The following is a 26,674-nucleotide window of genomic DNA, read 5'->3' on the forward strand; positions in this document are numbered from 1 at the left end:
TAGCAATCTTTGCATTTAGGAGTGTAACAAAAGCCTCAAACACATCTCTGAGCATAAAGGATGGGCATAAAGAATACTTGAAGGATGAAACTGTAATCCTCTCTCTGAGAGAAAAATCAATTGTACCTATTTAGATGACCCAGAAACTGTCCCAAAGCACTTTCCTATTGAGCTAACTAAAACAGAAAAAGACAGGATCATATAGAGATTATATAAAAGTCTATATAAAAGTTTCCAGACAGGCAAACCTGAATAGAAATTAGACACAAAACAGTAAAATTGGAATATATAAATATATATTCCTCTATATATCTGTCTCTTTGTGCTCAGGTTGACCAGTTTGAAAATCAATTAACACCCATTTTCTAGAGTCTGTAACATTTTAGCCTTTGAGAACTTTTGAAAGTAGCTCATAAAACCGCAGTCATGATGACTTTTAAAATCCGCCCAATTTAGCAGGAAACCTGCAAGCCTGGTGATACATCAGTGGCAGATCATCACACAGAGCTAATAGATTAGAGCAGTGATCATCAACCTTTGATCATTAAAATATCACCAATCATCAACATATCACTGCTGTCGGAAACAAAACCTCCATTTTTCAGTTTTGACATAATTTGAAAATACCTGTTGCCCTTTAGATTGTATGGAAATTTCATGATGAATGGACCAAAAACAAATGATCCAAAATTGGGATCCACTTGGTTCCACTGACTTACATTAAATCTAAAGCAGGTTTTTTTTTTCCTTTTCCTGTAAAGTTACCGTTTTGGAGTTACGAGGTTTTGTTCTGACAGCAACGATAGATATGTGTGTGTAAATTTCTGGGAACAACTTGTTATACATATTTTACTAGACTGGGGTCCATCCCCCTTAACCTCATGCAAATTCATCTAGACCATGTACTCTTAACATTTGGTGGACAAAACAAGCTAGATGGTAAAACACTCTTCATCATTAGCTAATATGTAAAGTGCTCCCACTCACGCGTCTGCATGTTTATTTGGAGAATTCTGGGGGACTTCTTTTAGCCATGCTAACTTACATTACATCCACGGGCTAACAACAGGTAAGTTGAATACTTTAAAATAGTCCTACGCTGAAAAGGTGATGAATTCACTTGTGAAAGCTGTACCTTATTTCCACATATTTAACAATATATTAAATAAGCACAATTATTCCCACAAGTACACTCCCAGAAATAAAGGTTCGAAGCTGTCACTGGGGTGGGACCCTCAAGGGTAGTACCTTTAGTCAGGGAACATAACTGTACCATAATCTATTGATGACATTTTCTAAATTGAACTAGCCCAACACACCCCGTCTCCCCGTCTCGTGTCCAGGACTTTTATTTTATTGTTCTGTTTTAAAAGATTCAGTTATTTAAGGTACGAATACAAACTTTTCACCTGGAAAAACTGATTTAAGCTTCACAATCAGACCTTAAAGCCACTGCTGTACCTCTGAGGGAACATTTACACTGTTTGTACCTTGATGAATGAAAAATGTACCTTCAAAGTACCTTTATTTGTAACAGTGTAAGTGAACACAAGACAAGTGTTTTGATGGAATCTGTGATATTAAGGTGGAAATGATGTAGAGATTTGAATCAGATAAAGCAGTTTTTTTGTATTTTGTCTTTTGAGACGTTTTCTCTCTTTGCATTGTGCCACACGGGGTCATAAACAAAACAGACGATAAGTCCAGGAGACATGTACATCGATGTCTCAAAAAATCTATCCACTACATAAGACCTTGGCTATAAAATAAACAATCCAACCAGCATTCCCAGCATTACTAACTGTGTTTTTAAGCCCAGCCAGGAACTTGAGCTTCAGCTGAACACGAGCCATTTTTCTCTCCTAACAAAAGGCGAGATTTCGAGGCTGCCCTTGAACTGCCACTCTTTCCCACAAACAAACCTCAATCAGGTGAGATGAAACGAGAAAACGTCCTTCAGTCTGTGGGAGAGCGGTTCCAGGCTGTTAATTAGCCAAAAGAATTCAATGCGAACAATCGGCTTCCAGAAAGTTCCTCTTCACTCCCCCGCAACCCTCCCAAAAAATTATGACACCTGCAAACATTTGAGCACCGGTTTATTCTCGACACTATTCAAGTTGCCAGACCACAATAAACTTTAGTGTTAAGGATATACTCTAAAGTATAAACTCAGGAGCACACGGACCACTAGGGCTGAAACAAGAATCCGTTCTCAGATGCACCGCAATTCTTTCTTTGAAAGATTCTATATCGATTCACAGAAGTTATCCAGGTTTTAATACAAGTTATAGCAGAACTAGCCTGAATGTGGACATTTGAAGCTTGTAATATTCATGTAACATTTTTCTTGTATGTTGATGTTTTACAGCGAATCCTTAAAGCCTAACTATGAAAACGACTGGATTGGCCTGTTAGACTGCTGGCAATCAGCCGAGATGGCTGTAAAACATTCTTATGTAATCTCTTTCAGTTAATATATGAAGGTTTCGGTCTTTTACTTCATAACATCCAGGTGGTGCATCTCCATGAAGATATTTGGCAGCCTTCTGACTTTCAACCCTCTCATGTATTTTGTGAAAAACCTGGTTAACTACAAAGTACAGCACTGTGAAAAAGTCAAAGGACAACAGGGGTTCATAAAATGATTAAAATATACAGGAAATGAGGCTCCTAACAACCACCTGGAAGACCTAGTAGACACCAAAACTGCCCCCGTCAGATAAACAGCACGTATAGCTTCCATCTTTGTGAGAGAATGTCACAATTGGATTTTCAGATATGCTCCGTGTTTCCGCCGCTGTGAACCCAAATGCAGCTTTTAAAGTAGGATACTTTGGCGCAGGCCAGATTGGAGAAGGAAAAAAGCAGGATATCACAGTTTGCAGCCACAAATTGGTTCATTTTTTGTGTATATGAAATAAAAAGCCCAAACCTTCATATAATAACCAAACAACCTTACATAATAATGTTTTACAGCCATCTCGGCTGATTGCCAGCAGTCTAACAGGCCAATGCAGTAGTTTTCATAGTTAGGCTTTAAGGATTCACTGTAAAACTTCAACATACAAAAAAAAACATTTGTTTCACAAATGACTGTGTATGAATGTTACAAGCTTCAAATGTCCACATTCAGGCTACAAGTGCTATAAATATTTTTTTTTAATTTAAAATGATTAAATGTAGTTATTATTTTCTTTGTCATGTCAATCCCTGTTTTTGTAAATGCTCGGCTACATTGAAAATGAGGGTTGCCCTCAATGTACTTCCGAGTCAAAATAAAGGTTGATTGATTGATTGATTGATTGATTGATTGATTGATTGATTGATTGATTGATAAAGTGTATTACAACCAGTCTGGATAAGTCATAAGATATCTTCAGCAGTGTTGGTGCTAATATAATATTAAAGAGCCTCATTAAGTCACTATTTGAATTTAGCAATAGCAATTTCAACTAAGCTAATAATACTTGTTAACGACAAATTCAGGACAAAAGTCATGTCAAAAAATTGAGATGCAGTAAAATTTATTGGGAATTGCCAATCAAAAATTGGCTGAATCAAATCAAATCGTGAGGTGCCTACAGATTCCCTCTCCTATGAAACCCTACAGTTTCCCGTTGTTCGGTCCTTCACACTGGTACTGCATCACAAAGGCTGTGTACAGGTTTTCAAAGAATCCCTCCTTCATCCGTGATGCAGAATCCCAAATACTGGGAGCAGATTTCTCAAAAGCGCTTTTGAGCACCTACAGAGGTCTTTCAGTGCCTACTGTGGGCCTGGCAGACAGCAGGGTCCTTGGAAAGCTTCAAAGGGTGAATGTCATCAAGCTGTGGTGAGACAGTGCAGATGGCTCAAGACAGCGCCAAGACGCAGAAACCTCGCAGTCTCACAGATAGAAACGTACTGGCCTTTCTATCCCGTAAAGACGACAGAGTCATGACATGACGATTGAATGCAGCCGTGTTCGTGACAGGCGGTGGTAGACAGAAAGGACTGCGCTGGCAGCTCAAATCTAAAAACTCCATGATCCTAAAAATATGTGACTTGATGATCACTAAGATCATCAGATTTGAAAAAAAAAACAATATAAACAATATTTAAAAAAAGTGAAAAGCTGAAAAAGATCAGCTTCTCCGGTGGAATATGACTGTGTGGTCATTCCAGACTGCACAGTGTTTGAGAGACATGGAGCCATGGTGACTTAAACAATCACATGTCAGCAGGGTAACTTTCAGCTTTTATTTTCTGGCAGAAGTCCTTTAACTTCTGTGAGATATCCGGTAAACTCTATATTGGAAGTGACTACGGTAACCAAGGTGGCAAGTGTTAGTGACTAATACAAGTAGGGATCATCCAAATTATGTTAGCATTTGCAAAAGTACATTTCTGTGGCTAAGTGGCTTAAAGAGACAACAAATTATTAAAGCAAAATGAGCATTTTCAGCTTGGTAGTTAGACTAGTAAGAACTTTTTTCTTCTTTTTGGAAGTCTTATTTTTTTGCACATGCAAATAATCCATTCACTGAATATTTAATCGTGTGCTGTCCAATCACGTATCATCACTGCTGAAACAAAACGTCATATCTCTAAAAAAGTAAAAACATTAATTTTACATTAATTAACATTAACGTTAATTTTCATTGTAGGTCATTTTGGACCACTTGTACTGGTCTGTTTGTTCTGAAATTTTAACATAATGTAAATAGCAGTTGACATTCGCAAATCACATAAAAATATAAAAATATACAGACATGCAGATACAAGGTTTTGCTCCAAAAACATTGATATGGCTGTTTTCGGAACAAAATCCTGCATCTCCAAAATTGTAACTTTACAGGAGAAGGAAAAAACCCACTTTACTTTTAATGTAAGTCAATGGAACCAGACGTTTTTCTCAAGTCATTTTGTGTCATTTCGTTTCATCCATTCTTCAAGAAATCTACATACAATGTAAAGGGGAACAGGTTTTTTAAAATGATGGCAAAAACTGAGAAATGGCAAAAATGGAGATACAAGATTTTCTTCCCACGGTAGCGAAATGTTCACATGTAAATCATTTTGATCAAAATGAATGCAGGCCTGTCCTTAACTGAGCCTCCCAAATTCACTTATAATATGATATGGTATATTGTCCTTATTATACATAAAATACTGCTTTAATTAGCCGTCTGAATACCTCATTCCATTGCTACAGTCATCATTAGTTACATTCTGGAAAAAAGCTTAAAATCGGAAATCTGGAAAAAAGTTTAGACTTCTTTTTTTTTTAAATATTGTAATATTTTGTCTTATTCAGCCCTAAAGTGAAGGAACCCCTAATGAAACAATCAAAACAGCCTAGTTTCAAAGGTGTCCCCAACTATTAGGTGACTGTGTCAAGGCAGAACACAAGGCAGATCTGGAGCAAAACCCAAAAAGGTATAAGAAACACAATCAGCAGCTTTAGAACCTCCTGTTTCCCACCAAAGGAAAACTGCACCCCCCACCCCCCACCCCTCGCCCCTAAACGACCTAACACATGCACACTGCAGTATAATAACTCAACCGCCGGACCCACACAGAGTAAAGCAACAGTTGTCTTTCCATTCTGACCACCCAACTGCAGTAATTATGTCTTCAGAACTGACTGCATGCTGCACAAACATTTCTCCAACTCTGCAGTGCGGAGTGACTCAACCTTCAAACAGGTACGTGCTGTCCTACCTGGCTGGTAACTTCGTGCAAAAATCCACAACGTGCCCTCCCGAAAACGCCTTGCCAGCCTTCTGTGACGGAGCGTCTAATTGGGAGAGAAGTGTGCGCTTTAGTGTATTAGCAACCTTCGCTTCTCTTCACACCCAGGCGACTAATCTGACCATTCTGTTTCTGATGTTGTTTGTTGCCTTGGTTACCGAGCCCTACATAAGCTCAGCAGTACAGTACAGTGCGTTTCCTTTAGAATAAAGCCAGCAGCTTCATGATGTGGGGGGTTGTTGGTGGTGGGGGGGATATGTGCACGTTGTGCATCAACGCAGCATCGCACAGCCCAGGCACATTTTCTAAAATTAGGACCCCTCATGCTCACCTCTCTCTGTGGGTTCTTTGGAAGCAGCCCAAAACTCTTAGCTTTTGTCTCACTCTTCACGGCCAATGGGAGTTTGGTCTCTCTAACTATGAATGGATCAGGAGTTGGACTATTTATAGTTCTATGGCGTATTAGTGCTTTTAGTTTTTTTCCCCCGGACACAGATAGAAGAACCGCAGAGAGTGAAGTCACTCCGATCCATCTGTTATTTGTTCGCCTGCCGCTTTGTCCGATGCCATTACACGCGGCCTGTCATCTGCCTTTCAGCCAATTTGTACACTTTCACCAATCTCCTACTTCTAATCAGCATGCAAAGGGGGAAAAAACACCTCAGCATCCCTCCATCTATCTTGAATGTGCTTGCTGTCGAACAGTGAGGAGATGCATGAAAAGCCACTACAGTGAAGAAGGAGTTTACAAGAGGGAAGAGGGGAGTGCTGCTCAATTAACTTCACTTCATGACTTTCTTGGGCATGCTTCCACAAAAAAAAAAAAAACAGAGGGAGGACCGCTTAACGACAAGCACCCGCCTTGTAATAACACGTTTCCCAGGCAACTAAAGGGGTGGGAAAAGCAATAGTGTCTCTGGATTCCAATAACAGGCTAGAAAAGGCTGATTTTTTTATTCCCGTAGGTCCTCTCACAAGAATTAGGACTCGACTTCCATTAGGCAGAACAGATTTTAGCTGCATTACGTCAGGCTGCGCTAACATTCAGTGACGTTGCATTTCTCACTGAGGTGGTACGTCTGCATGAAGAGATTTGGCAGCCTTCTGACTTTCAACCCTCCCATGTATTTTCATGTTCAAGATGATTAGATTTAAGATGACGACAAAGGAGAAAGTCATAGGAAAATAGGGGTTCATGAAATGATTAAAAGCTACAGAGAAAAATGTTCCTCCTAGCAACCACCTGGGCGACCTGGTAGACACCAAACCTGCCCCCATCAGATAAACAGCACCGAAAGCTTTGATCTCTGAGAGAGAGGAGAAGATCAAGCTGCTTCAGATCTGAAAACATCCACAGGTGTTTCTGTCCATCCTTCCACTGTGAGAAGACCACTCAGCGCTGTGGGTCTGAAAGGATGTGTAGCTGATCAAGAAGAACCTCTCTGAGAAAAGGAGACGGACACATCAAACAAAGAAGCTGGACGATGGACTGACCGCCCCAGAGCCCAGACCTCAGCACCACTGAATGTGTTCGGGATTACAAAAAGCAGAAAATGCAAAACCAGCTTCTAAGACTGAACTTTGGAGGTGTGGAAAACTATCCCTGCAGATTGAAAAGACTGCAAGCTGTAATAAAGGCAAAGAGTGGACATTTGACGTTATATTCGGTTGCAGTCTGCAGCATCATTTTCTGTTAAACACGTTTCCTGATTTTTAATAATATTTTGAACTTCATAGTCATTTTGACTGGAAAGTAAATGAATGGTGGCCTATGACTTTTGCACAGCACTGAATTTGGCTGTCTGCATGGAAATTAAATGTAAGTATGAAATAACTCACGTTGGGAAGGAGAACTATCCATGAACATTCCAATCTAACACCCTATAAATTTCCATCTCCACCTTTCATTTGCTTTGATTAAGTTTCTACACCCTACTACAACCCCATCTCCTCCTGTTCCTCTGGTTCAAAGCAAAAGCCGCCTAGAGTCCAATCAAAACAAACTATATCAGGTTTGCAAGACATGCTTTTAGCAGCATCCAGGAAGAATAGTGATACAAATTTATTAATACAAATCGAAATACCATCTGATGTCATGATATATATGGAAAATACTGAGATATTGAATATTATAGGCACTGATTATAGTCTATAAGTATATTCAAATGACCCACCTCCAATTTATATTTTCCACATATGAATATCATGAATATATATACAGACTAGGGGCCTGGGATGGAGCCCAGAGAGTCTCAAACTGTTCAGATTCTACCTCCCATCATGTCCAACTCCATTGAGAGTGTGAGGTTTTGCAGAAGTGTTGCCACCATTTCAGCCACTGCACTGACCACGGTTATTAGTTGGGCTCCACTAGAATTGCATAAACTGACGCATCACCAGATGGGGATGGAAATGTTGACTGTGTAGCAGCATGAGCCGAGAAGGCGGGTGAAATATTCATTAACATCTCCATTTCATATTCCCCTTTATATCTACCATCGGACGGCCAGCCGCTCCAGCTGCAACCCCACTTTGAAGCCAGCCATTATAGCCATAAACCGTTTTTAGCTGCGATTGGAGATCCGTGTTTGTTTTGTGTTTTGAGCCATGAAGACTGGCAAATAAAGCATATTAATGCACATGTTCTATTAACTGTTGCACTGTATTTGCAAGCGTATGCAGAGCCATTAAAAAAAGGAAAAACAATTTTTTCTCACTGCTGTGAGTTTTCAGGTGGGAAAAAGAACTCGACCAAAACTCAACCCAATTATGAGAACCATCATATGGCTGGAATTGAAACTGGAAATTTGAACTGAAAAAGTTTGAAGTGAACTTATACGTATATTTGACCTTTAGAGCTGGCAGCATTTGGCTTCTCGAGATGCCACTGAACAACAAACCAATGTTTAAAAGATCTCAGCAAAGAAAAAGGTTCCCTTTGTTTTCTATCAGCATTATGATCAGCAACAGAGCTGCATGATTTTAAGCCCGGACTGATGAAAGAGAATAATCCTGGCATTTTATTAAGCTGGGGCTCCAAAGACATTGTAATGGGGAATTTGCTGTAATGTAACATATACGGTACATAGTTATTATAGTTATTATATAGGGGTGTATGATGATTTCAGGTTCATTATTCAGTATTAGATGTACTGCAATAGCATCTTATTTTTGCAGATAATTGCTGAAAAAATTTATCAGCATCAGACAGATGTTGACCAATATTTCAGACTTAAGTTTAAGGGATACTTATTAATCCCACAACGGGGAAATTTCACCTCCACTAATGCTGGCTGTGGTCCTAATGCCTGAATTTGATAGGTTTATGTATTTGCATCGGCATCAGCAGATCCAAAAAATGATCGTATGTCAGCATCGGCCCACATTTCCCATACACCGCTGCGTGTTTGGGATTTTCACATGGGATCAGAACAGAACCATCACGCATACTAAAAGAAAAGGAAAAAAACACTAAATTCTATAAATTCTATTGATTTTATGGTGTCACGGTTGGCTCCTCCCAGTCCTGTCCATGTGCTCATGTTTTGGTCTTGTAACTCCGCCCCTGATTGTTATCACCTGTCCCTCATTGTTCCGTGTATTTAAGCCCTGTGTTTGCCCCTTCCGTTTGCCAGTCTTTGTATCTTTGTACCTTTTGTACCGTGTCTTTGTACCTGGTCTTTGGTTGTGTTGATTCTAGTCTTTGTTATGTCTTACCCCAACTCTGTACGTGTCGGCTCATTGACCCTGGACTGTTCTGACCACGACCCTGGATTTGCCCGTAATAAATCTCGCTTATCTCCGCGTATGCGTCCGCCTCCTCGCTCCGCGTTACAGAAAGACTGGCCACCACAGGACGCAGCAGGTAAGCGAGACTCCGGCATGTGGTTGTTCCGTTGGGACGAAACTCCAGCTGTTTCAAAGCAGCCCGAGTTCGCCGTGTCCCAACGCCACCAAGCCGGAGACAGCAAATCCCCTGGCGCTGAGGGAACACGAGCGTCTCGTCGGTCCCGCAAGAAAGCGGAGGGCCTTCCCGCCTTGTGTCCGGGCGACGAGAGCTCAGGTAAGCGCCTTGGGTCTGCCCGTCTTGAGCGCCACTGCAGGGAGGAGCGACCTGCAGTGCAAGACGGGGTCAGACGGAACGAGCATTCAGATGACCCGTTTTTTGGTACTCGGCTCGTTCGCAAGCGTCACTGCGAGCTGCCAATCGCTCGAGTGAGCTTTGGGAACGGCCGAGTGGGTCCAGTATCTGTGTGTTCCTCCAGGTTGGAGCAGAGGCCCCCAGCCCGAAGGCTTGATCCCGTGGCCGCACCCCGCGGCACTTCTGATCCCGTGGCCGCACCCCGCGGCGCTTCTGATCCCGTGGCCGCACCCCGCGGCGCTTCTGATCCCGTGGCCGCACCCCGCGGCACGCCTGATCCCGTGGCCGCACCCCGCGGCGCTTCTGATCCCGTGGCCGCACCCCGCGGCGCTTCTGATCCCGTGGCCGCACCCCGCGGCACGCCTGATCCCGTGGCCGCACCCCGCGGCACGCCTGATCCCGTGGCCGCACCCCGCGGCACGCCTGATCCCGTGGCCGCACCCCGCGGCACGCCTGATCCCGTGGCCGCACCCCGCGGCACGCCTGCGCCTCCGGACCCGCCGCCAGTCGCCGCGCCTCCGGACCCGCCGCCAGTCGCCGCGCCTCCGGACCCGCCGCCTGCCTCCGTGGACGTTGCATCCCCTTTGTTCCCTCCCATCCCGCCCTCGTCAGTGTCTGTTCCCCCTGGGCCCTCCGTTTCTGTCCCTGTTCCCTGTGGTCCTTCTGTGCCTCCTGTGTCTGTTTCCGTTCCTTTGTTTCTGCCTTGTTCTGTTCCTGGTTTTGTCCTTTTCCCTGCTGTTGTGTCTGTGTCGGTTCCCGTTCCCGTTGTGGTTCCTGTTCCTGTGTCACCTTTTGTTTCTGTTTCTGTTTCTGTCCCTGTTTCTGTTCCTGTGTCTGTCTTGGTGCCTGTTCCCCTGTCTTTTGCGTGGTCTGTTGTTCGTTCTTGTTTTCCTCGTCCTGTGTCTCCGGTCGTCTCTCGTTCGGCGTCGTTTTGTGTTGTGCCTCCTCGTCCTCCCTCCGTTTTTTTGTCCTCGTTCTGTTTCGTCTGTTCCTGTGTCTGGTGTGTCTCCGTCTGTTCCTGTGCCTTGTGGTTCTGTTCCTGTGCCTTGTGGTTCTGTTCCTGTGCCTTGTGGTTCTGTTCCTGTGCCTTGTGGTTCTGTTCCTGTGCCTTGTGGTTCTGTTCCTGTGCCTTGTGGTTCTGTTCCTGTGCCTTGTGGTTCTGTTCCTGCCTCTGTGCCCGTTTCTGCCTCTGCTCTGGCTTCGGTGCCTGTTTAGTTTGGTTTTGTCTTTCTCTGGGTTTCGCTTTTTTGTTGGGTTGGTTTTTGTTCTGTGTGGCACGCCCGGTGTGCGTGCCTTTGGGGGGGGGGGTTCTGTCACGGTTGGCTCCTCCCAGTCCTGTCCATGTGCTCATGTTTTGGTCTTGTAACTCCGCCCCTGATTGTTATCACCTGTCCCTCATTGTTCCGTGTATTTAAGCCCTGTGTTTGCCCCTTCCGTTTGCCAGTCTTTGTATCTTTGTACCTTTTGTACCGTGTCTTTGTACCTGGTCTTTGGTTGTGTTGATTCTAGTCTTTGTTATGTCTTACCCCAACTCTGTACGTGTCGGCTCATTGACCCTGGACTGTTCTGACCACGACCCTGGATTTGCCCGTAATAAATCTCGCTTATCTCCGCGTATGCGTCCGCCTCCTCGCTCCGCGTTACATATGGCTTTTAGCTAAATTTAGTACAAGGTTCTCAGTGCATTTCAGATCTCCAGGGGGACCAGGGGTGCATTTAGGGGTGCAGCACATCCATTCAGCACAGCAAACAGTTCATAAAAATACAAGGTGAGAAATATGCAGCATATTTGTCTAAGGCTTTACTAATGTCTAATGGAACATTGCTGAGAGGATTTGATTGCCTTCAGCTACAAGAGCATTAGTGAGGTCAACTGATGTTGGATGGTCAGTTCTGGAACTCCAACTCATCCCAAAGGTATTGGATGGAGCTTCATCACTCCACAGAACACAGTTCCACTGCTCCACAGCCCAATGCTGGAGGGGGCTTTATGCCCTTTTAGTCGATGATTGGCATTGGGCATGGTGACCTATAGGTTCATGTGTGGCTGCCCCAGAGTCCCACTCTAGTTTTTTTTTTTTTTTTCATAAATGGTTTTTATTTGGTTTTTCAAATACAACTCAAAGAGATTATGGATATGTTGTAATGAAGCTCAGGTTGTGATGCATATAAAACAAACAGACACACATCAAAAGGGGAAAAAAATCATTAAAACATTAAATAAATTAAAAGATAAAAAACAGGCAACAAATAAGTCAATTAATAAGATAATGTAACAGACAGTTATGTGGACGTAGTAAAAGCCTTCAACTTAAAACTCCTTAAGACTCCTGCACAGCAACGTTCTTTACATATAATGACAGTAAACACAGTAAACACAGCACTTAACCCGGCGTTGTTTGGGTGGACTGCTGCGCAGTGGCTGGGGACATCACAGTTATCTTTCCTCTATATGGCCCAATATTGGTTGCCATATTTTGGCAAAAACCTCTGGTCTATCGGTTAGACTGTATGGTAGCTGCTCCAAGTGGAGCACATTAGCAAAATCTCTGATCCATGCTTCAAATGATGGTGCAGCTTCTGATTTCCGAGTCCCACTCTATTGGTCAGAAATGTGTGCACCTTAAAGTAGCCAAACTCATTAATTAGAAGAGGTGTCTATAAACGTTTGGACGTGTATGCAGTGAATTCTGTTTAGAAAAATCAGCAGAAATCGAACTGAGAAACACCTGGATGAGCCTGGAGTGCTTTGGAGCACTGTTTCAGAGACAGAGCCACTGGCCCCTGAAATGCCCATACATTCAACAGCCAAGCACTGCCACACTTCTCTGATGTGCTGCTGCGTCGCTGTGCGGTAGACTCATTCTGATCCATTCTTTCTGATTAACTGCAATTCTGTAAAGGTTTCTGTCTGGCCCATGTGTCTGTGAGCTGAAGCTGAAGCATGGTTCAGCTGAAAAGGCAAAGATCCAAAGCGCAGCAAATCAGTAGAGCCTCGTTTAGGCGAGTCGGTGATGAAGCACGACCTCAAATGAGTAGTTAAGGGTGAGAGTATGATTATCGTAACTTTCTGTCTTCTTTTTTGGTGCAGTGAGTGTGAGGCGAGTGTGTTTTAAGTTCTCTAAGGAAGTTCAGTTTGTTAATGCTCCTGATGGTGAAGTGAGTAGAGTGGGCTTTTATGTAATAGCAAAAAAAAAAATCCACCGCAGCTCTTGTGTTTTTTTCTCATTCCATCTCATCACATTTGCAAAAACTGGTATGAACCAGTGAATGTAATGTAAGCTGTGTGCTGACTGGAGAGCTTTCCCGCACTCTCGGTCTTTAGAATTAAATAGCTGCCACTGTAAAACACAGACAGTCCTTTATTCCATACCACAATCCAAGCTGTAAGTATTGATCAAACAGCTGTATGCGAACGTTTGGGCATCCCTGAACAAATGACGTAGATTTTTTTGGAAGCGGAAATTATGTTTAGAAGCCTTTACAGAGACAAACATCTGCACATTTTATCGCACATTTACCATTTTTGCTTAATTTAAACATATTAGGAAAAAAAAGACCTGTGAAAAAGTTATGGCACATTTAATATTTTCTGTTTTATTTATTTCCAATATGTGAAACTCTGCTGGGATAGGCAGAGGATGGGTATATATTAAATATATATATATATATATATATATATATATATATATATATAGAGAGAGAGAGAGAGAGAGAGAGAGAGAGAGAGGAGGAGGATGAGTATACATTGAATATATATATATATATATATATCACTGCTGTTGGGACAAAATCTCATGTCTCCATTTTTGATGTTCTTCAATTATTTTACATAATCTGACAATACCTGTTTTTCCATTGACTTAAATTAAAAGCAAAGAAGGTTTTTTCCTTCTCCTGTAAAGTTACCATTTTGGAGATAATAATAAAGGTTTTGTCCCAACAACACAACAACAACTATATATATATATTGTGCACTAAAATTGGCAGAGAAATGTCATATTTAAGTGTGTCCTCTCTTGAGGACATGTTCACTTATTTTCACTTAGAAAATGAACAAAACAAGTCATTTGACTGCTGTTCAAACTTTTACTTACAAATGTACAAATACTTGAGTTAAAAGTGCCACCAAAAAGGTAAAATAGCAAACAGACCAACTGAACAACAAAGGATAGCCCTTCAAAAAGATAGGAGGCATTAGAAGGCTGGATTAAAATACATATAAACAATATAATAATAAACTATAATGACATGGTCTTATTTAATATCACTGCATGGCAAAAGCTGTGATAAATTGGACCAGATTAGTATCGACATTTACAGAAACAACACTGATATGCTGCTGAGGTTTTTTGTCATTTATGTCACTGCTAGGTTGAGAGTTGTGCACTGTCCAAATATTCAGCCAAGAGCAGCTCTGTGGTCAGAAACTGATGAAGGGCTAGAGGATGGGTCACACAAACGATGTATCAACAGATGGGCTGCAGCCTCTAACTGTAACAGGATGGAGCTTGAAGGACGAGGTTTATAATAAAGTGGTCTGTAAGTTTACACAGTGGTCCCAGCAGAACAGGCTGTAAAAACATTCTTTATTGCTTATCCTGTTGATGATAACGGATTGTTGTGTAAAACCACCTCAACACTGGAGCTGGCTATGCAGAAACGAATGCTAGTATTATATATGATCATGCAGTTCTGACTGTATAACTGAAGGTAACTTTGCCCGTCACCCGATTTCTACTAATCTTCCAAATTTGTCACATTTATGTTTCAGATCATCCAGTTAAGTTTAATATAAGATAAAGGGTAAACACAAAATGCAGATTTAAGATGATCGTTCCATTTGTTGAAAATAAAGGTATTCATCACGTGTGTGAAAAAGTAATTGCGCCCTGTACCTAATAACTTGTTTTGCCACCCTTGGCAGTAACAACTGATGAGTCTTTAACGTCACTGTGGAGGAATTTTGGCCCACTCTTCTTTGCAGAATTGTTTAAATTTGGTTATATTGGAGGGTTTCCCATTTAAGGTCCTGCCACATCATCTCACTGGGTCAGAACTTTGACCCGGCCACTCCAGAATCTTAATTAAGTTTCTTTTGAACTATTCAGAGGTGAACCTGCTTGTGTGCTTCGAATCATTGTCCTGCTGCATAACCCAACTGCCTCAAATCACCCACGGATGCCATTTTATCCAGGGTCTTTATTATTGTGGAACTGACCTTAGCTGAGGTAAGTGAGTCCTGCAGTTCTTTGGACGTTTGTCTGGGTTTTTTGTATGTAATGTAGGCCGGTCACTCCTGGAAAGGCTCTCATTGTGGTTCTCTGGAGTCCCAGAGTCTTAGCAATGGCTTTGTAATCCTTTCCAGGCTGGCAGATTTCAAAGAATTTGTTTCATATCTGTATTTGAAGCTCTTTAGAACGTGGCATCAGGTGCTGCTATTTGAGACCTTCTAGGCTGTTTCACATTGTCAGACAGGTCTGGCAGTAATCAAGCCTGGGTGTGGCTAGTGAAATTGACGCCAGTGGTCAACTGACTGTAGTTCACTGTCTGGGCTTTACTTTTCCCTCAGTCAATGCAATCATCATTTAAAAAAGTGTTTTGTGTTAACTTCGGTTACATTTGTCCAATATTAAAAGTAGTGCCCATTCAATATATGAAAGTTCATATTCAGTATAGATTTAGGTTCATTGTACACTATATTACCAAAAGTATTCGCTCGTCTGACATCCCATTCTTAACCCATAGGGTTTAATATGATGTCGGCCCACCCTTTGCAGCAACAGCTTCAGCTCTTCTGGGAAGGCTTTCCACAAGGGTTAGGAGTGTTTATGGGAATTTCTGACCGTTCTTCCAGAAGCACATTTGTGAGGTCAGACACTGATGTTGGACGAGAAGGCCTGGCTCACAGTCTCCACTCTAATTCATCCCAAAGGTGTTTTGTCTGGTTGAGGTCAGGACTCTGTGCAGGCCAGTCAAGTTCTTCCACACCAAACTGGCTCATCCACGTCTTTATGGACCTGCTTTGTGCACTGGTGTGCAGTCATGTTGGAACAGGAAGGGGCCGTCCCCAAACTGCTCCCACAAAGTTGGGAGCAGGAAATTGTCCAAAATCTCTTGGTGCTGAAGCTTTAAGAGTTCCTTCCACTGGAACTAAGGGGCCGAGCCCAACTCCTGAAAAACAACCCACGCCATGATCCCCCCTCCACCAAACTTTACACTCGGCACAATGCAGTCAGACAAGTACCGTCTCCTGGCAACCGCCAAACCAAGACTCGTCCATCGGATTCCCAGATGGAGAAGCGTGATTGCCCCTCAGCATCCGCTGACATTTTCAATGACTCTTCATTGAAGTCATTTTACGTGGCCGACCACTTTGTGGCTGAGTTGCTGTCGTTCCCAATTGCTTCCACTTTGTTATAATCCCACTGACAGTTGACTGTGGAATATTTAGTAGTGAGGAAATTTCACGACTGGACTTGCTGCCCAGGTGGCGTCCGATCACGGCACCACGCTGGAATTCTCTGAGCTCCTGAGAGCGACCCATTCTTTCACTAATGTCTGTAGAAGCAGTCTGCAGGCCGAGGGGCTCGGCTTTATACACCTGTGGCCATGGAAGTGACGGGAACACCTGGATTCAGTGATTGGGGTGGCTGAGTGAATACTTTTGAAAATATAGTGTATGTCCAAAATGATAATTTTACAGAAGAAAAAATGTTCTTCTTAACTTTGAATGGAAGATAATGGAATATTTTTGGGTAATTTAAGGAATCTGGAGCATTTCTAGCACTTCATTCTTCTTGTATATAAACATTCACACAAACACACACACAGTCATATGTAATCTGATGTGGCAGGGATGAGCTCTGGTTTCAAACGACTGTTTATATATTGTAATACATCTCATTTAAACAACTGAGATAAACAGACAAGAGCCTCCAGTCTTAAACGTATGATGCCATTAGACACTGCATTGGCACTAAGGTGGCTTACTGCATGTCAGTGACATTAATTGGCACTCATGGGAACAGTGTGGCAGTAACAGCATTGTGTGCAGCATTGAGATTTGACTTTAATCCTCTAAGGATTTGCTCGCGATTATGATTTCATGTCAGGGTCTGAGTGCAGGCATGTAAAGGGTACAGACTGACTGAAGCTACTGCTCAGCACACAGCCAGCTATAATGAAAACGGAGCTTCAGTTAGTTAAACACAGTGTTAAATAAGCTGTGGTCATCCTGGTGACCTAAGATGATATCGCTTATTGATTTGTGTCAACATGAAAATTCATTTCTCATGCCCTCCTGTATCTCTATACAGAAAAGATTAGACTCTCGAAATGCGGCTTTGGAAAAAGGACATCAGTAACATTTTGACATTGGGAGGATGAAAACTTGATAATAACAAAATTCCACTTGTACCAAACTAGGGATGCACAGTACATCATTTTTTGATTTTCACTGTGATATTGCCCTTTCCAACCAATCACAGTGTGTTTTACTGTGTGCTGGGAGTGTCTTGACCACTCACAGGGGGTATATTGTCTCATTTATCTGTGAAGAGTGCTCAGACCTGCTTTTCTTTACTGCAGACATCAGTTGTAAATCAGGATTAGTGTGTTTGCCAAGAGTGCCAACAACAGGCACGGCAACACTTAGTCTCATTTGACACGCCTCTTCTAGTTATTTGAGTCACCAGAAGAAAATAGCTTTTGTAAAAAAGGACAAATAGCTGGGCGCCCAAATTACAGACAAATAAAGTCATTTTCACATGTCTGCTGTTGGGAAAACAGCGAGCAGAGCCATGGTTAAAACATTTAAGGAATAATGAGTATAGATTTCACTCCTTTAAGCACTTTAAAAAAGTAATAAGGTCTGCTAGGTCGATGTTTGGTGTTTTTTCCGGGTTAGGGTTTCTGTAGTAAGAGTTTAACGGGGAATTCTGTATAATTCAGTGCATGTATATGTCATTCAGGGACATCTGATGTGAAATAATTAATGGTAGAGAAACTTCCCAACTCTATATATGGTGCTGATGATGATAACATAGCGGAAATCTGAAATAATAATGGTATGCATGTGTAATTGTGTAGTATATGGCCATTGTTCTGTTGCAGACAATAGAGAATGTGGGTTGGCTGGAGTGCTATGAGCTTCATCCCTCTTGAGCGCCCCTCTGGTGCAGTACTGACTCACCCCAGTAACTTCAGCCCTGTCACGGCTCCATGCATCACCACAGCACTGGATTCTTGCCAAGCACAGCAATCTTGTCAATAAAACACTGCAATTCTCTTTTTTCCGTCTCATGGAAATCAAATCGTAAGGTTTAGAAATCGGATTAAGAAATTTGATAAAGAGGCTGGATTTTAGCTCAGTTTTCAGATTTCTCAGTGCACGTGTGAAGTACCAGAAATAAACAAGCAGCGTTGCTGCAAGACGTAGCACAACACTTTTGGAGTGAAGCTGAAACCGACTACATGCATGAAGTTTGGGTTTTACATTATGTTTACATCACACGCTCTTCTGTGAGTTTATTGGCTGGTTGCAAAGCAGAAATCTGATTACTGTCTGACTCATGTAGACCCAGAGTCTCCCCATTATCGGATTAACCAAGTGCATGTAAATGTGTTTATTGAATTTCTGACAAAAGCTGATATTCTGTATTGGATTATTAAATGCACGTGAACAAACTCCCTGTTAAACTTTCAAAATATACTGTTTACTACAAAGCCCACATATTTTCCATATAAAAACTATAAGCTTTCTGTGATGCTGCAAGAACCAAATCATTCAGCCAAAAGCAGTTTAGCTCTGCGTATACATACTGAAGGCATCAGAAGTGTTTCAGCACATACTGCTTTTCGATTGGGGCAGCATGAAACTAACTAACAATAATTTTATGTTTTCTAGTGTTATAAGCAGATCTCAAATGAACTAAAATACAAGAACAATGTAGCGTATGGGCCCTTTAACAAAGAATCACATTCTATTATATGGTTATTTTTATGTTGGAAGGAAGGGGTTCTAATAACCTGCTAAACCAAGTTTTTGTTATTGGAAAAAGCAGTGAGTGATGCCGGGCTATGTGGATCTCTTATATATAGCTGCACGGTAACCTGATTACACTGTCTCCCTTTACAAGAGTGGTTGCAATATGCTGTAAATTAAATTAGGTTTAATTCATGTGTATGTTACCTTTTTCCATTATGCTCCCCCCAAAAATATCTGTGTATGGACCTGGACAGAGAAATATAGAGATGGGACCCCTTTTACTGCAACTCTACTATTTTCACTATTTTTAATCAGTTCAAATTCCAGGCTTATTACATACTAAATCGTATTATTCAGTAACCACAGGGACGTCAGCGCAAACTGTTGTTCTAAAGTTATAGAAGTGTGTAAAAAAACTTTGGGCCTGCTGGCAGGACCTGGTCATTTAAGGGGTTAATGGATCCATACCCTACCTTCATCTTGTACTTTAGTTTATTTCCCCCCAAGGTCCACTAACGACATGTATGTTTACATACACCAATCAGGCGTAACGTTCTGACCACCTCCTCGTTTCTCTGCTCACTGTCCACTTTATCAGCTCCACTGACCGTATAGCTGCACTCTGTAGTTCTACAGTTACAGACTGTAGTCCATCTGTTTCTCTGATACTCTGTTACCCTGTTCTTCAGTGATCAGGACCCCCATGGACCACCACAGAGCAGGTACTATTTGGGTGACGGGTCATTCTCAGCACTGCAGTAACACTGACGTGGTGGTGGCCAGCCCAGCGTCCTGTGGGCAGCGTCCTGTGACCACTGCTGAAGTAATAGAGGATGACCAACACAAACTGTGCAGCAGCAGATGAGCTGTCGAATGACCCACCACCCAAACAGTACCTGCTCTGTGAGGGTCCATGGGGGTCCTGACCACTGAAGAACAGGGTAACAGAGTATCAGAGAAACAGATGGACTACAGTCTGTAACTGTAGAATTACAGAGTGCAGCTATACAGTAAGTGGAGCTGATAGAGTGGACAGTGAGCGTGGAAACGAGGAGGTGGTCAGAATGTTATGGCTGATTGATGTAAACCAATGCTTACATATACCATAATAATTTTTTTACCTGACTAATTTTCAACCTCACTTATTCCATAAAATGAAGCACAATTTTTGCTACTGTGCATTTAAAACTGATAATGTAAATGAGCTCTGTTCTGATTGGCTGCAATGTATTATGCCTTGTTCACAAAGCTGGGCCAAAACACTCCTTTTAACTTCAGTGTGAATGGGCGGAGCTAAACTGCTTTGTGATGTCACATAAACAGCAAATTCAAAGCAGGGTGTTTTTGCAGTTCAGCTTGGTGAGTTAATGGGCCATTTTTAAAGGCATACCTTCTCACTGCGTCACACAAAACAGCGAGGAAATCTGTTTTTTTCTTGATATGCGCCCTTAAACTCATGTTTCACGGAGGTGAGCAGCTAAAAGAAAACAACAGAGAGGCAGCTTGGCTTCTTCATTTATTTTTCCCTTCAAAAACACAGAGTTCCTCCTTCATTGTTTGACAGATACTTGAACAGAGGGTGGTGAGGCTGACGTTTTTGTTTATCACCTTCAGCAGAGGATATTTGTGTGAGTGCCGGATGGGGGTGGAGGTGGGACAGGTGTAATATTATATAAGTGAATGATGGGCATTGCTGAGAGCTCTAGAGAACAGGATGGAGTTTCTGAATAGCGGTGGTGTGGGTGGGTGGTGTACTAGCCTGTGGGTTGCGTTCACACACGCTGTCCAGTGTTTTTTTTTTTTCCAATATATCTGTGAGTGTGCTGATGTTCTATGGGAGCAATCATGAGTCGAGCAAGCTCCACCTTACATATCCAATCCACTGAACTCTAAAACGCTCCAATACCATAAAAAGTAAAACTGGGAGGCGAGTTAACGTCTCTAAAAGCACGTTGTTGAACAGAGCCTAGGAAAACGGAACCAGATATTGTGCAAAATTCACAAAACACCCATCATTAATTTGATTTCCAGTTAATAGGCGATTAAGAACAAGTTGCTATTTTTTTTAGAAGATATTTCTGCAGAGATTAGATATTAGTAGTGAATATACAAGCATGAGCGAGAGGAAAGTCAGAGGAGAATAAGAGAAAAAACAAGAGTTTCCAAAACTGGAGCTCAGAAAATGTTTAAAACCTACAGAGAAATTGTTCCTCCTAACAACCACCTGGAAGACCTGGTCACCAAACCTGCCCTCATCAGATAAACAGCACCGAAAGCTTTGATCTCTGAGAGAGAGGAGAAGATCAAGCTGCTTCAGATCTGAGAACACCCACAGGTGTTTCTGCCCATCCTTCCACTGGGAGAAGACCACTCAGCGCTGTGGGTCTGAAAGGACGTGTAGCTGATCAAGAAGAACCTCTCTGAGAAAAGGAGACGGACACACCAAACAAAGAAGCTGGACAATGGACTGACCGCCCCAGAGCCCAGACCTCAATATCACTAAAGAGTGGACATTAAATGCCCTTCTGTATGTGTTTTTGCTTGTTTTCCTACTTGTTCTGAACCTCTTAGAATTCCAGGCTTATTACATCATAAAGCTTATTACTCAGCAACTACAGGGATGTCAATGCAAATACTTGAGCTTTTTAAGAGGTTAATGGACATTTTGACAGGGAATTGAATAAATGAAGGGTGGTCTCTGACTTTTCCACAGTGTAAACCATCTCAGATTAGTTAACTCACTTGTTAAAACAGGTTTGCACCATGTTTCAGTCCTTAGTGACCCAGTTTGCCACAATTCTGTATTGATTTTACATTGTAATATATTAAAAACACAATCAATAATGTGACAATTAAAGACAGGACTCCGCTACTTTGACCAAAATGCTACTTTTGTTAGATTGTATGAACGCCTTGGTTCAACACTTACAGAAACACTCATCTGGAACTGTGAGTGGTCAAAGTGCTCAAAAGACACATTAAACGGGCTCCCAAGTGGTGCAGCCGTCTAAGCGCTGGCTCTGTCATCAGGAGATCACAAGTTCGATCCCTGGTGATGCAACAGCCGTCGGTAGCCGGGAGTCCAAGACAGCACAATTGGCCTCGCTCTCTCTGGGTGGGTAGGGTGGCCCCTACCCTCCCCCCTCTCCCCCCATCACTCAGTGTGATACTAGTCATTGCAGGCGTCTGTTAGCTGACGTAACAGCTCTGCTGGTTGGCGCTTTGCTTGGAGTGCGTTCAGCTGTCCAGTAACGTTGCGTGAGCGGCAGTTCGAAAAGATACGGTGATGCTTCACAGGTCTCGGAAGAAGGTTGTCCTAGCCTTCTCCCTAGCGTTGATGTCCTAGCTAGTGGGTGGAATTGGGGGCGATTAAATTGGGGAAAAAATTGGGGAAAAATCCCCCCAAAAAAGGACACATTAAATACACTGTGAATGGTTAAAGGCCTCACTTTGTGACCTTCAGTACTGTACAGGCAAAAGGTTTAATGACAGTTAACAGATGTGAGTTTCGTTTAGGGATTCATTACCAGATTCTTTTCCCTCTGTTCTGTTTATAACGATCTGAACTAAATATAAGAAGCAAATGATCTTGCTGAACTAATCAAGTGCTAAACTTGATGCTTTGAAGGTCATAAAAGCTGCATTAACACGTCTGAAAGCACATGAGGATTGCAGAGCAGCGAAAGACCATCTGTAAGCTTCAGGCACTGTGCGAAATGCTCACTGGTTATTTGGGGGTCCCACATTGGCTGGCTACACCACCACTGGCTAACTGCTACCGTACTCACCTTAACGAGTGCTAACTTCAATGGCACCAAAATTGTTTGGTGAGCTCTTCTTTTGGAAAGACTCTTTTCTGGTTTGGTAATGCACTCATCCTTCACATTAACTGAGAACTCACACATCCGCGTTTCTGGATCCTGTTTATATTTGGGTTCTTCTTTGTGTTTTAGGGTTTAACAGCGTTTGTGGATGCAGTGATGAACTGTGTTCACAGTCAGTGGTTTTCAGAAGTGTTTCTGAGCCCATGCAGTGATTTCCACTACAGAATCATGTCTGTTTTTAATGCAGTGCTGCCTGAGGGCCCAAAGATCACGGCCAGCAGATACTGGTGTTCAGCCTCGTCCCTCACAGACAGAGATTTCTCCAGATTCTCTGAGTCTTTAATGATGTTCTGCACCGTAGACGATGAAAAGCAGAAGCTCTTTGCTGTTTTATGTTGAGGAACGTTCTTCTTGAGTTGTTGCTCTATTTGATGGTCCAGTCTTCAAACGAGGGGTGACCCCTCCTCCTCTTTACTTCTGAAGGACTCCGCCTCTCTGAGATGCTCTTTTCATACTCATGGTCATTTTACTGACCTGTTGCCAATCAACCACCAGGTGTTTCTTTTAGCATTACACAACTTTACCAGCCTTTTTTGCCCCGTCCCAACTTTTTTGGAACATGCTGTTGGCATCAAATTCATAATGGGCAAATATTTTTCAATAAACAATAAAATTTCTCACTTTCAACATCTGATATGTCTTTGTACTGTTTTCAATTAAATAAGTGTGTTTATTATTTAAACAATGAGTTTAAATAATCTTCTCATTATTACATCTTGTTTTTATTTACATTTCACATAGCATCCCAACTTTTTTGGAAATGGGGTCAAATTTCAGAACAATGACATCTAACTGCAAACTGCTAAACTATTAGCCAGTATTATTTCCACAAGTTTAAATTTAGGGGTTTGTGACAGACACTTCGCAAAATGAATTACAGAGCACGCATGATGAATTTCCTTATATTTAGCTTGTTACTTCTTTATAAATTAAATAGATTTTAGATAGATCAGAACATTAACTTGTATTTATTTATTTACTTGTTTGTTTGGTTTTATTTTACTATGGGGCTGCTGGTTGAACTAATGTAGCACAGAAAAGGCTGTTAAGGCGAATGTGTTTCTAAAACTGAGCTTGGTTTACTTAAAGAAGATGTTAAGATTTCTGTTTACATAGTCATGAACAAATAAATAAATAAGTAAATAAATAAATCAGCCTCTGTCCTTGCAAATCCAGACAAAGACACTGTTTTAACCATGATTTATCGCTTCTTGTATCATCGTGGTGTCCAGCGGTTTTATCAAACATCACGTCCAATTTGTGCATCCCTACTGACCAGTGAATTAAAGAGCGTGGTGAGCAACGGCGATTACATTCGAATAAAATCCAATGCCAATATCATTTGTAATATCAGATAATACATTAAAAAATGAATAAATCTCCATATGTTATGTAATGTAAATATTAGTAATACATAGTGCAGGAGCAGTGGAAAAAACCAACTATTTTTACAGACCATTTCTTTCTGATGGGACAATGATTAGTAAGCTTGGAAGCAAATGGCTCTTTTTCAGCTGCGCTATTCAACAGTGGGCACTTATTGGCAATTTAGCAAAATGGTGAATCATCATCCTGTTAATGACTGGAATTAAGTAAATGCCACTACCTCTCAGCACTGTGCCACAAACAAACTGTTCAGAAGGAAAGTAAGGGACGTTATGTCACTAGAAAATAAGCCACAAACAATCCCAGTCCATTAGTGTGTGTTACGGCGGACAAGGCTGAAGTGTACAAATAATGTCACGCAGTTCTGACCATCAGTAATGAATATGTACAAAACAAAGGCAGATGTAGCACCACACATACACAAATATTCATTCAAACGAATCCAGGTCTGATGCCACGTAGGGTGAGGGGGCAATAGGGGGCATCGTGCCCCTTAAAAAGACCTTCCCACCCCCTCAGCTTTGGACATAATGATCTTGCACCATTACAAATAGCCAGATTGATTCTGCCAAAGATTGAATGTTTTTACTCTATCAGTGGTTCTGTAGTTACACAGTATAGGACAGGGGTCAGTAACATGCAGCGCAGGAACTGCATGCAGCTCTTTTACTGCCCTGTTGTGGCTCCACAGCTGAATCAGATCAGTAGGTAATCAGTAGGGGCTTTATACCCCATTAGCTGACACCTGGCGTTTGGTATTAGGATTTCGGCTCATGTGTGGCTGCTTAAGAGTCTCATTCATATATTATGTACCTCAGCTGCATAACATAACCATATGTGACTCTTTACTTTAAGCCATGCTCCGTGTGGAAAAACAAAAGAAAACTACTGTTAGATGGTCCGTGTTTTTAATAGTTCTCTCAATTATTTTTTGTTTTTATTGAAAATTAACAATGAATCTCACAATGAACATTCCCTGATTCATTTAAGTGGTTAAGAAACCTGCATATTGATAATAAGTGAGGACAGCACGCTAACTCCAAACATGCTAATATACCTTCAAGTTAGCTCATTCACTCCCCCATCATTGAATCCAGGTGTTCCAGTCACTTCCACAGCCACAGGTGTATAAAGCCGAGCCCCTCGGCCTGCAGACTGCTTCTACAGACATTAGTGAAAGAATGGGTCGCTCTCAGGAGCTCAGAGAATTCCAGCGTGGTGCCGTGATCGGACGCCACCTGTGCAGCAAGTCCAGTCGTGAAATTTCCTCACTACTAAATATTCCACAGTCCACTGTCAGTGGGATTATAACAAAGTGGAAGCGACTGGGAACGACAGCAACTCAGCCACGAAGTGGTCGGCCACGTAAAATGACAGAGCGGTCAGCGGATGCTGAGGGGCATAGTGCGCAGAGGTCACCGACTTTCTGCAGAGTCAATCACTACAGACCTCCAAACTTCATGTGGCCTTCAGATCAGCTCAAGAACAGCGTAGAGAGCTTCATGGAATGGGTTTCCATGGCCGAGAGCTTTTGGACAATTTCACGCTCCCGACTTTGTGGGAACAGTTTGGGGACGGCCCCTTCCTGCTCCAACATGACTGACCACCAGTGCACAAAGCAGGTCCATAAAGACGTGGATGAGCCAGTTTGGTGTGGAAGAACTTGACTAGCCTGCACAGAGTCCTGACCTCAACCCCATAGAACCCCTTTGGGATGAATTAGAGCGGAGACTGTGAGCCAGGCCTTCTCGTCCAACATCAGTGTCTGACCTCACAAATGCGCTTCTGGAAGAACGGTCAGAAATTCCAATAAACACTCCTAACCCTTGTGGAAAGCCTTCCCAGAAGAGCTGAAGCTGTTATAGCTGCAAAGGGTGGACCGACATCATATTAAACCATATGGATTAAGAATGGGATCCCACTCAAGTTCATATGCATGTGAAGCCAGACGAGCGAATACTTTTGGCACTATAGTGTACACAAAGAGAAGAATATGATTTCTAATCAATGGCACAGATGAACAGATCTTGGACAGAGTAAGGACAGTTTAGCAGCACTTGCCTCTGCAAACATGGCACAACTTACTGACCGTTTTTCACAGGAATGTTTGCCAGGCTAACGACCTTCCTCACTGAGAATCTGTAAAAGTCAATCAAGGTGTTACCAACATTACAGCTGCGGAAAAAAGTCACAGAAACCATTAAAGTTTTGGTTGGTTCCTGGTAGTGTTCAGTGGTCCGTGATGGTATCTTGTGTTTTCCTGATGGATTGATATCAGAGTGTAAAGGAGTCTAATGGTTTAACCGATGATGTGTCTGATTCCAGAAATACCTGATGGTTGCCTAAAGGGATTGAAAGGTGTCCTACAAGAAACAGGTGGTCTCTAGTGGTAACCACAAAGTTCACATTAGAAAGCAAAAAGTTCAGGTTTAACTCCTGATGGTTCTTTTTTCAGCCGGGAAGTTGTTGATTACAACAGGAAAACTGGTGTTTTTTTCCATGTTTAAGCAGAGAAATAGATAGAATTCCACTTATCACTCA

General features: G+C 42.1%; 1 protein-coding gene across 4 annotated transcripts in view; it reads right to left on the minus strand.

The window, feature by feature from the left end:
- Positions 1-26,674, minus strand: part of camkva (CaM kinase-like vesicle-associated a) — a 64,490-nt gene that overhangs the window by 36,654 nt on the left and 1,162 nt on the right. For 2 of the 4 annotated variants that reach the window (XM_037534788.1, XM_037534790.1), the window contains exon 2: positions 5,704-5,779. The exons of the other annotated variants lie outside the window; for them this stretch is intronic. The gene's annotated coding sequence lies outside the window, so the exon portion shown is untranslated. The remainder of the gene's footprint in view (positions 1-5,703; positions 5,780-26,674) is intronic. 4 annotated transcript variants of the gene reach the window in all.

The sequence above is a fragment of the Pygocentrus nattereri genome, chromosome 26 (genome assembly GCF_015220715.1).
Source record: "Pygocentrus nattereri isolate fPygNat1 chromosome 26, fPygNat1.pri, whole genome shotgun sequence".
Classification (NCBI taxonomy): Eukaryota; Metazoa; Chordata; class Actinopteri; order Characiformes; family Serrasalmidae; genus Pygocentrus; species Pygocentrus nattereri.